General features: G+C 37.3%; 1 protein-coding gene across 3 annotated transcripts in view; it reads right to left on the bottom strand.

The window, feature by feature from the left end:
* SAR1B (secretion associated Ras related GTPase 1B) overlaps positions 1 to 9,732 on the bottom strand; it is a 35,931-nt gene extending 26,199 nt beyond the window's left edge. Inside the window, exon 1 of one of the 3 annotated variants that reach the window (XM_072400758.1) lies at positions 9,706 to 9,732. The gene's annotated coding sequence lies outside the window, so the exon portion shown is untranslated. The other 2 variants (XM_072400757.1, XM_072400756.1) reach the window with 2 other exon arrangements.
* Between the last annotated feature and the right edge of the window lie 1,474 nt (positions 9,733 to 11,206).

The raw sequence follows: 11,206 nt of genomic DNA, 5'->3' as shown, positions 1-11,206 counted from the left end.
CTTTTAATGCATGATCGCCAGTAAAAAGCTGTCGGATAAGCGCGGCTCCGTGCGCGAGCTTTTCCGGTTGTTGAATAGCGCGATCGCGCGCGATTCCGGATCGCTAATACGAATGCGCGACCGATAATCCGATTTTGTTTGATGAATCAGGGGCAGAGGGTCTACCACTCTGCCCTATGGAGCCGAGACAACACCAGAGAGCCAGATTCCTGATGTTCCTATGGAAGGGAACTTTCCTTCCAAACAATAACTACCTTTCAATTCATTCTCCCGCTTCTCCCTTCCTGAAAGCCAAAGATGTCAACTTGAGTGGTGAGTACAGTATGAAATTGTTGTTTCTGATAGGCTAGGCACATTTTATAACTTTTTGGTGAGTGCACTGGGAAAATTGTTGGTGTTTCTGGTAAATTACGCACATTATACAACCTTTTTACTTATGAAAAGCTTAGATAACTTTGGGGTGGTTTAGGAGGTTTGGAACACAATATGGTTATTTGCATTATTTCATATGAGAAAAATAGACAACCAACTTGAGTTACAACCAGCCCTCACAAACGAATTGTAATCCAAGTTTCCAAGTTTGTAATCCAAGGGTACACTGTAATTGTTTTCAGGACAAGCATGGCCTATCCTCAAAGATGTAAAAAGAATGGTAACTATCTCTAGTAATTCCCATCAAAAACTTTGTAAAAAAAAAAAGAGATCATCTGCTTTAAAATGTTTTGATTATTTAACAAATATGAACATTTAAATCCCAAAGCTGTATAAATAGAATTAGTTATGTGAAATAAATAAAAATTATTTGATACATTTGAAATTCTTAAGACTTTTCTTTTGAAATAGTATAGATCTGAAATTTTATATTGGAGAAGCCATAGTGTTAATTGCTTGCCCTCCATTTTTTATGAAGTCTACGTGATACACTGATGTTAAAAGTGGCAACAATAAGAAAAATTCAAAGCCCATGTATTTGCATTGTCACATAGGAAAAAAATGTATCATGTATGGCAAATGTAAAATGTATGGCATGATCAACAGTTATGTGGAAAACTGAACTCCAGATACAGATTAAAAAACACAATTTAGCATAATATACCAACCCCGCCCTGTTAATGCACATTAAAAGACAACCAGCTATTGCGTCTGCCTGTTGTCAGTACATGAACTGGTTGCCTCCATTGTGCTCCTTCCCTCTTTCACAGTCTCCTCTAAAGCAGTGGTCGCCAAGCTTTTTGGTTCCGCGGACCACTAAAATCAACAGCTCCTGACCGCGCATGTGCGCGGAGCTGGGTGTCAATCAAAGGGGGAGAAACCTCCCATAGTCACAACACTGTGACATAGTCCCACCCACTCTCCCATCGCAGATCTGACTTTTACTCATTTAACTTTTCAATCAGTCTTTCCTGCAAAATTGTTACAAGTTACAAGATTTATGTGGGTTTCCCTGCATGAGCTGCACATTTAAAATTCCCCTGCAACCTTTAAAAGTGATTCAAATAAGAGGTTTGACTAGGACAGGGGTGTCTAACTCAGGTCCTCAAGGGCCACATACAGGCCAGGATTCCTATATAAATAGTCATTTTCTGACGCTTTGTAAACCACATCTTTACTAAATAATAAAATGGTGCATGGATTCTGGTCCTGATGGACTGGCGTTTTATACCCCTGCACTGGATTGGTCTTTAACACTTTCTTTATTTTAAGCCATTTCTAGATGGGTTGGACCTTTCTTCTAGCTATAGACCTTTAGTTTGTTGTGGGAAGCAATGGGCCTTGTATGGCAAAAGAGGAATCCTCCCTTTTTTTCTGGCCAGCCAGGTTCCACATCTGAAGAAGGTCCAGGTTTTTTTATTAAAAAAATGTTTTTGAAACAATTTTATAGCTGTAAAATTAAAAGAAAAATGAACTGTGGCAATGTGAAGCTTGTATTAAAACAAGTTTTCAGCAAACTCCTTAAGCTATAAAGCATTAACAAACATTCCCCAATTGAAACCTGGAAAAAGTTTATGTATTTTGCTAGAAAGAAAAATGGACAAGCGTTGGGGGAAATTTCAGAACAATCCATGTTCACTGATTCCTAAGGATGAATAGCACATGAAAGCTGTTTTTCCACTGAAAAACAGAGAGTGGCAGAAGTTGTTTTTTGCTGGGAGACTGATTTTTGAAAAAAACAGGCAAAAACACTGAAATAAATACATGGAATATGGAAAATAGGCCATAAATTAGATACACCAAAATTCAGGGAAGAGATAATTAAATATGCAGTTAGGAATAAACTTTTCATATATAGAAGCTCTAATTTTTATGATAAACTTGGTGTTGTAAGGTTTTCTACTTGTCTGTTACACCGGTAAATATTTAAGCTGAAAATTATAGAAGGAAACTCTGGCAACCAAAGAAATGCAGATGCAGCACATTTAATAGCAAAGGTCAAGAACGTTCACAGATCTGACTATACACGTCAGCAGTTTCACTTGTTGCAAAAAAGACAATCCCAAAATGCCTTTTGAAGCCCTGTCAGAAAACAGCAATACTGTGACGCAGATGGGTGGGTCAGGTTACAACCAACAAATCTGTTCAGGTGAGTCACTAAGAGAATGACTATTCTTTCAGGGCACTGAGTCATTTGTGACTAGTAATGCATAGCAAAAATATTTTGGGAAACACTCCGTGTGTAAAAGAGATTCTAAGAATTCCTGCTTCCATACAGGAAGGTCTAAATACCAACACATAGTAAAATATTGAATTCAGTAAATATTACCTTCTCCTTGTCTCTTTTTTAATTCATACAGACACAAAATTCACCACACTGGTTATGAAAAAGGCATTGTTATCTTTACTATTTATAGAAAATGTAATTTTATTGGCATATTACAGTACCTTTTACATTATTATTTTTTAAAGAGGCCCTATATTTGTATTATGTATAACCAAAAGAATTAGTAAAGATTGTTAAGTGATTTGGGGCATGGAAACTGAGATTCAGAGATGTACTATAACTCTTTTAGGACCCATCTAAACACTAAGTTGATAAAACTAGTACATTTTCCTGCTATGGTATTTGTAATTTTGCTTTTTCATTCACGCCCTTGAGACATTGGATTTAGGAAGATCACAACAATATGTAATTGTCCTATCCACTGCTTGCTTTTTTTAGCCAGGGTACCTGGCATTCCCTCTGCAGGTGCCTGGAATGAATGAACTTTGTCAGGCCAGCCAATCAAGATGGTAAAAAATGAGGATGGAAAGTACGAAGAAGATGGCAGTATCCTGCAAGAGACTGGGTCAGGTGAGTAACATTAGGTTTAGTTCTGCTTTAAAGATTGCTGAAATTTATTAGAAAAAAAATTTAGGTAAAGTCAAATAGTGTAGGGATTTGACTCTTTCCCTGTCCAAATACAAGCTGGATATAGTGACCAAAACTGTATAAATATCAGGAGTGGTTGGAAAGAAATGCAAACCTTTGGCAAGTAAAGCAGTCTCTGTACAATATGCAATTCTGCTGTATTTAGCCATTTGCCTGGAGAAAAAGACATTCAAACATAGCACATACACAAAGGAATAAGCACACTCATATTTTAAATATGGTATATTTGTGCGTAGATAATTTATATGTTCAAATCTTAGCTAGGGCACTGTCTTCATGGAATTTGCAGGTTCTCCCTGAGTATTTGTGGATTTTCTCCCACATTCCAAAAACATGCAGTTAGTTTAATTGGATTTCCCCCCAAAATTGGCCTTACACTGTATTAAAGACATATGGCTGAGGTAGGGCATAAGATTTTGAGCCCCTTTGAGGGACAGCTAGTGGCATATGACTATGGACTTTGTAAAGTGCTGCGTAATATGTTGGCACTATATAGATACTGTAAAATAATAATAATATAAATATCATATACATCAGTTTAAAAATATGTATTCAGTCAAACATGTGTATGTAGACAGGTGTTAAAAAGGAAAATATTATACTATTACAATATATATGTAAAACTGTGGAACAATGTTTCTCATCTTGTTAACACTGACAGAACCCTTGAAATAATTCTTAGAAAACCCCTGCTAAAAAAAGTATTATAATAAATTTACCATAATATGAATAGCACCTGGTCCCCAGTGGAATGGCCCTTTTACATTGATGATCAGTAGAGAAGTGCCCCTTTAAATTCAATTTCATTGGTATTAACCCCTTACTATCTTTACATTGATAGTCAGTGCCTATTTCATTGGTGGTCAGTGAAAAAGGGCCAATTTCGAAGAAAAAAATACTACCACTTTTATCGGTGGTGGTAAAGTGCTCCCTTGATAGCCAGTGGTGAAGTGCTCCCTTTACATTGGTAATTAGTTAAAAAGTCCATTCTTACAATGCTACAAGGCTATGTTAAGACCTTATTGCTTCCAACTGCTTCAGGCTATAACGCTAGCTTTTGCAAATGCCTTTATAGGCTTTTGCAAAGGCTTATGCAGATGTTTTTTGGGGGGATTTCAGGCTTCTTTTTTTTAAGCTTTATTTAAACAGTAAGTTGAGCTGGCGACAGTTAAGGGAATGATATTACTTATTCTTTATTTCCTGTATTCTTTCCAGGGTGTTGATGGGCAGACATTTGGTGATCCACTTGTTAAATGGGGTTTCTGCATATCAAATAAGCCCCCCCCCCCAGACCCCCATTACACCAACCCTTGGCCTGCAAATGTACCTGGCTGCTTTCCTAACCACATGTGGGTTACCAGTGCACATGTCTGCCTTTCTAACCATATTTGGGCTACTGATGCACCTGAGTGCTCTTAGATCCTCATCAGGACTACTAATGCAACTGGCTGCCCTTGATTCCTCATTTGGGCTACCAATGCACTTGGCTGCCCTTTATTCCTCTTCATCTTTGCAGCAAAACCAGTATATCTGATTTCAAATACTCTTTGCTACCACACAAAAGGACTAAATCACCAAAAAAAATTTTGACCCACACCCATTTTGTTGACGCCATGCTTCCATCCTCTTCTGCTGGGAAGAAATTATCCATAACATCCATCAATCCTATGCATATGAGGTGTGAGATTTGTGTCACACCTCAGGATGGATATCAATTTGGATAATCAGCTCTGCTGTGTTCATGGGGTACAGCCATTGTTGTCACTCTATAGGGGCAGAGATGTTGTCACCTAGGACTTCCTGTCCTGAGCACTAGGGGGAACTTTGCAGGCATCAAAAATGTCTGTAAACAGCTCTAAAAAAATGCCTAAAACATCTGTCTAGACGTTTCTAAGCAGTTATAATCTCTTTCCATTGATGACTGTGGAGGAAAATGCTTGCAGAAGCTACAATTAGCGCCTGGATCACCGCAAGATAGCGATACTGCCTCCTGTTGCCTGTACAATGAACTAACTCATTCATTCTAATCTAATCTATTTTTACAGACAATTTGTAGCATTAAAAACACTACAAAACATCTAATTTTATCGCAGGTCAGAACAAACTCTAAAGGTCATAGTTCCATCATTCTGGCAGTCCATGTAGAAATGACTGGAACTTGTGTACAAGGAGAAGAATGTCAGAAGTGCATATTTTACACTCATGAATATTCCTGTACTAAAACAGTGATGGCAGAAATATAGCCAAGGAAATGTAAAACTGAACTAACTGCTGAAACATGTTAGGATCTAATAAACACTGCTGCTCCAGCGTGTCTGTGTAAAGAAGTAAGGAGTGAGGTTGTTTTAATATAGTTTTATGCAATGGTATTTTTTTTGGTATGTAGCTGTAGACCAATGGCCCTGATGGCGGATCCGGACCAGGGCCCTCCTTTCACAGCAAAACCTCATCTCTTTCAATAGTGTTCTTTCAACAAATCTTTGAGCCTCAGAAATAATTTTTGAACAAGTCCCTTCACATCAGAATTCTCACCTTCATAATAAAAGGCACCCTCCACCCAGGTGGATGTGAGTTCTCCACCTCACATCGGGGTTCCACAAGGCATCACAAACAATAAGGCAATTTGCTAAAAATCAACAAGCAAACAAGGTGGTATCCTGTAATTGTGAGCATTAGTTCCTCTAAGTTAGAAATGTCGTAGATGCAATAGGATGCAAGAAAGTAATTTGAGTGCAGGGAAGATGATTTTTCTAGCTCTCAGCTTGGTGTCAAACTGCGTTCTGCTGTTTCAGAGGTAAGAACTTTGAGAATCAGCACACCTGTCACGTGTGTTAACCCTAAATTCTACGCAAAAGTTGCCTCATAACTCCAAAGCTCTATGCTGAGCTCATCTCCCAGGTTTTCACCAACGTTTTTAGCAGTTCTGAAATTCTCTACCAGTGCCAGCCAGCAAAAACAATCACAAACTAGTTATGAGAAAAATGGGTCATTTATTAAAAGTGAAACTTTTAGGTGAACTACATAGAAATCAATGAGAAGGCAACATTATTTAAAATTTCTTTTAGTGTAGTAATTTTTTTTACAGAACCTTATTTCCTCAATGGTTCATCCTTAAAATGAAGAGGAAAGTAGGAGGACTATGGTCAGTGTTTGCAGATAAGCGACTGGCTGATAATTGGACATACAGTAGCAGCAGATTCACTTCCGTTTTAACATGAAGTCAAAGTTGGTTCTATTTATTCATGTCAAGCATGCATGCTAAATACCATACAGTAAGTTTAAAAATTACAAATATTTATTAAATAGACCATGTTATGGAAAAAAAAACTGTTCATAAGTATAAAGTGGAGGTACCTAGAGATGTCTGCACAAGGTTGCTGCAACCTCTCAAAATCCTCTTAACCTCCCAGTGACAGCCAATAGCAAGGCCATTCTGTCCAGGAGCGCTTAGACAATTCTGGATAGTGTCAGATCTTTCCGTTAAACTTGCCCCAACACATTTACTTTGGCCTGTCATACTGATTATCAGCTTTACTGGTTATTAGGTAAATGCAGGAGCCAGGAAGGTGGCCTTAGGTGCATACCTGGCAAACAGACTGTCCTCATGTGCTTGCACCTGTCACTGAGATGATAGGGGGAATCATTTTACCTGATGGTGTTTTGTATGGCATTAGTGCCTTGATATGATCAGGGTGTACTTTAAGAATAAATATGACAGGTGGGGTGGCTTTTAGTATATTTGGTTAATAGGTGACATCACAAAATGTTTCAATACTATTGTATGTAACATTAAGGTATAAATAAATGCAGTAACAAAGTTAGAACATCAGAGATGAGATGGGTTAACCAGGGTAAAGGAACAGGTAGAGGCAGTGTTTTCAAAATCTTCATGGCTCATAAGTGGGCTGCACTGATTGACTTGAATGTGGAAATAAGGGGGATTTTTTTTTACATGTTGGCATGTGTGTATATGTTTCATTAGTGAATTAAGCGTGGCAGTCTAGAGTGAACACTAACACACAGGTATTGAGGTTTCCTATTATCATTGTTAGGCTCTGTGGGGGATCTTAGGCAGGGCTAACACCTGTTTAAAAGGGTGACCATGCCTGCAATTTAGCCACATCCACATTTTTTTCATAGTGTGTGCTGTTGACAATTGTGTATTGAGAATTGTTTGCCCTGTTTTTCATAAAAAATAAAAATGGAGTTTGCAGCCCTGTCCTGCATGTGACCCAGAAAAAAAAGGTTTGGAAGTCTGTTTCAAGTACAGTGCTTGTATGTGATACCTGCAATAGAAGTGGCAACTAGTAGATCAAGCACTGCATGACCAGTGTTATGCTGTGTCAAATCAGAAAGGACTGTGTTACTAAACCTTCAGTAGGAAGTGTCAATGCCACCTCGATAGTGATATTGAAGCCTGAAGAAGGACTCTTCGACTTGTCCCAACAATGGTAGAAGTCGGGGGCCCTGCATGTCACATAAACATGCATTATAATCTATATTTTGTAAGTAAATAAATAGGCAGAAGGAGCTGTTCAGCTCTACAACTATATGTAGTACCATGTTAGCCATAGATATTAGCTGAAAGAAGGCTAGATTTGAATCTGATAGCTTTTATTGGCTAACTAAATATATTCACAGATGCAAGCTTGCATAAAATAATTAAATTCACTTTATCCCTTTAGGGCCGAGACTTAATTCAACATGTTTCATAGCACCAAATCTATGCCTCGTCTGAGATATATATAGAATATAGAGACCAACCTGAAATAACATGCGTGAATACAGACCCTAAGGAACAAAAAATGGGAATACCCGTAATAGAAAGCTTGACACGCTGCAGTGTGGAATCAATATACCCAAACAAATCCACAACATTTGAAACTATTTAGTTAGTCCTGATAGGTTGCCTTACAAGTCGATACAGAATGCATTGAGAGTGACACATTTATTGCATTCATACACATCAAGAAATTTTTAGCACTTTGCTGCCCAATGCCTGTGGGGATCTAGCCTAAAATATTCTTGATAGCTAATGGGGAAGTTTAAAAACATATATAGATTTGCTTTTCTTACTATATCTTAGTCTCAAACATATCGAGTTACAAATCCAGATTTGTATGTGCTAATTCTTAAAACAGAACTAAAAACAAAACATAAAATAAAAATGTGAGCAGCCAGGTTATTTTTACCTCCAGCACCAGATCTGTCATCCAAATCTAACATTCTTTCATGTTTTGCCATTTTAGTTGGCCAGCCTGAAATGACAACCCTCGAGCATATGCGCAGGAGTTATTAAATTTCCAACATCATACACTGGGCTACATATGTGCAGCTCAGTGTACATTTCAGAAAAGATTGTGAAAAGTATTATTAGTTTTACGGCAGAAAAAACCTGCCTGCTCACAATTTTTTTTCTAAATATATTTTTTTAGTCAACTGTTGAGAAAACAATAAAAAAAATGTGTAAACAAAGTGCAGACATAAAAAGTATATTATACAAAAATAACAAACAAGTGTACAGTACAAATGTTACAGGTACAGGCAATGTGATATAAAGTTTCAATAACAAATTATGCGTGTTACTCCCCTCTTACTCATACACAGATAATTGATTTTCTAGAAACGTGACCCTCATCTTCCTATATAAACATCTTTACAAACCAAACCTTAGGTTAGCAATACCTGTAAGTAAAATAGGTGAATAACCCTCAATTACTCTATTCTAGTACCTTGAGGTATGGTGGAAACAATTAAAAAAAGTGGGTTTTAGTAGAAGTTTTTTAATTGTGGTGAAACACAGCACTGACATTGTGTATATGTCAGGAAAATTCCTTTTACTGTTCTGATTCATCTTTATAAGACTTTTTAATATTAATCTTTGGTTTTCATGAAGCAATACAACCCTAACCAAAAATTATAACCTATCAGAATGGTAAAAAAAAATCGGTTTAGATACACCACAATAGCCTACAATAGCCAATCAGAATACACTAAAAGTCAGACTAGTATACACTGGGACTAAACAAATACATAACTATCTCGTTTTCACTGAAGCCCAAAGTCATATAAAACAAATAGTTATTGATTCACCAACTCCGGCTTGTCAGCCATCACAATCAAAAGGTGAAACATGGAGGAATTATTTTCTATACAGACCTATAGAATGTTTAGAACAGAATCATCACCTGACAGCGACAAGAAAAGAGAAAGTCGAAAAGGCAATCTGGCCCGGTAATCTCCACTGTACAGAATCACAAAATCCCCAGTACAAATCCCTGGAATCAGGCAGTCCCCTTCCCCTGGTAGCAAACTCTGTACTGACACTACTGATTTACCTGTCTCAGGCATGTCACCCAGCAAGGGGCTCCCTTGAATAACAAAGGCGGAGCTATGCTGTCCTTAACAAGGTGTCTGATCTGTGCACTCTTACATGGATTCAAACTTCACAGAGCTATTTGTCATTCAAGAAGGTAGAAAAACTATATAAAGCCTATGTTTAGAAGGTGTTTATAAGCATTTACAAGAAGTTAAAAAATTAAATGCAGCAAGAAGTGTTCTCTTTAATGCTGCTTACAATTGCTTTGGTGTGGACTAGTTTATTAAACGCTGCATTTAAATGCTGGTAAAAACAGGCTTTAATGCCCTAAGCAAGATACCCCTATCAATACCCCTATCAATATTCCATATTTTTCCTATAGGGATTGGTCTAATATTTTAGATCAGTTATTTTCTGCCCCTAATCCACTGCAGGCCACTTCTGAGCTCTACCATAGAATTAAGGTCCCACTAAGGGAGACAACAAATGAGCTTATCCAAATGAACTGACTACTTTCCAGAAAGAACTCCTACCTGATTTTACTAAAGCATAGGCAGCCATCCTCTCTGCTATGTATAGAGAACCCTAAAAATCTTTCATGGGGCCTATGTCTCACTATACCAAGCATTCCTTATGGGTTTGTGTGCTCCCTCTGTCTTAAATGTGGGGCTTAGAAAGCAGATCTATATCATGCTCTCTGGAACTGCTTGTAAATAAAATGCTTTTGGAGGTTTGTGGCTAACTACACAACAAATTTCCCGGTAAACTATGTACCTCTCACTGGACTGGGCTATGGGATTATAGTCAGCACTAGTAACTAACTACTATAAGTGAAATACTTGCTAAATTAAAATAAATTAAAATAAAAGACAAGCACTACTATTATTTGGATTTTAAATTAGCCACAATCGTTTTATTGACTTTATTAAATTTAAATTCCATCACATAACCAAGATTTAATTAAATAAATACATCACAAGAACACTTAGAATATAAATATATAACTAAGAGCTCTTAACTATATAACCTAAGAGTTCACGCCACTTCTCCACCAGACAGCATTGACTTCAGACAAATGCTGCCACCTACCCCAAAAAGGGCTGATTTAATTTTCGATTGAAGACCCAAATTAAAACATCAGGACTCGAATCAGATAAATTACCTAGTTCTGGCCTATACTTTCTACATTTCCACACTCAACAGAAAGGTCAATATCCAAAGTCTTGAAATGACTAATATCAATATCATTAATTGCAGAAAACTCCACCCACTGCATCCCTTTCTTTCCATACCAATAAATCTTGTAGAAGCAAGGGTCAAAGCCTAGGTTGGCAGTCTCATATCATTGTGATGTAAGACTGACCTTTAATCCAAATTGCTTTTTTGGAACCTAAGAAAGAAAATCACATGCAGAGGTTAGGATATATATACGACTTGAAAAAACAGATCCCCAGCCTCTATATGAAATGAGAAGAAATCTGTACTGAATCCTGAACAGCATTTGTAACACATTTCTTTAA

Source organism: Pyxicephalus adspersus, chromosome 2, assembly GCF_032062135.1.
Source record: "Pyxicephalus adspersus chromosome 2, UCB_Pads_2.0, whole genome shotgun sequence".
In the NCBI taxonomy this organism is placed as follows: Eukaryota; Metazoa; Chordata; class Amphibia; order Anura; family Pyxicephalidae; genus Pyxicephalus; species Pyxicephalus adspersus.
Note: the sequence above shows the minus strand (reverse complement) of the source record. Positions and strands in the feature narration are given on the sequence as shown.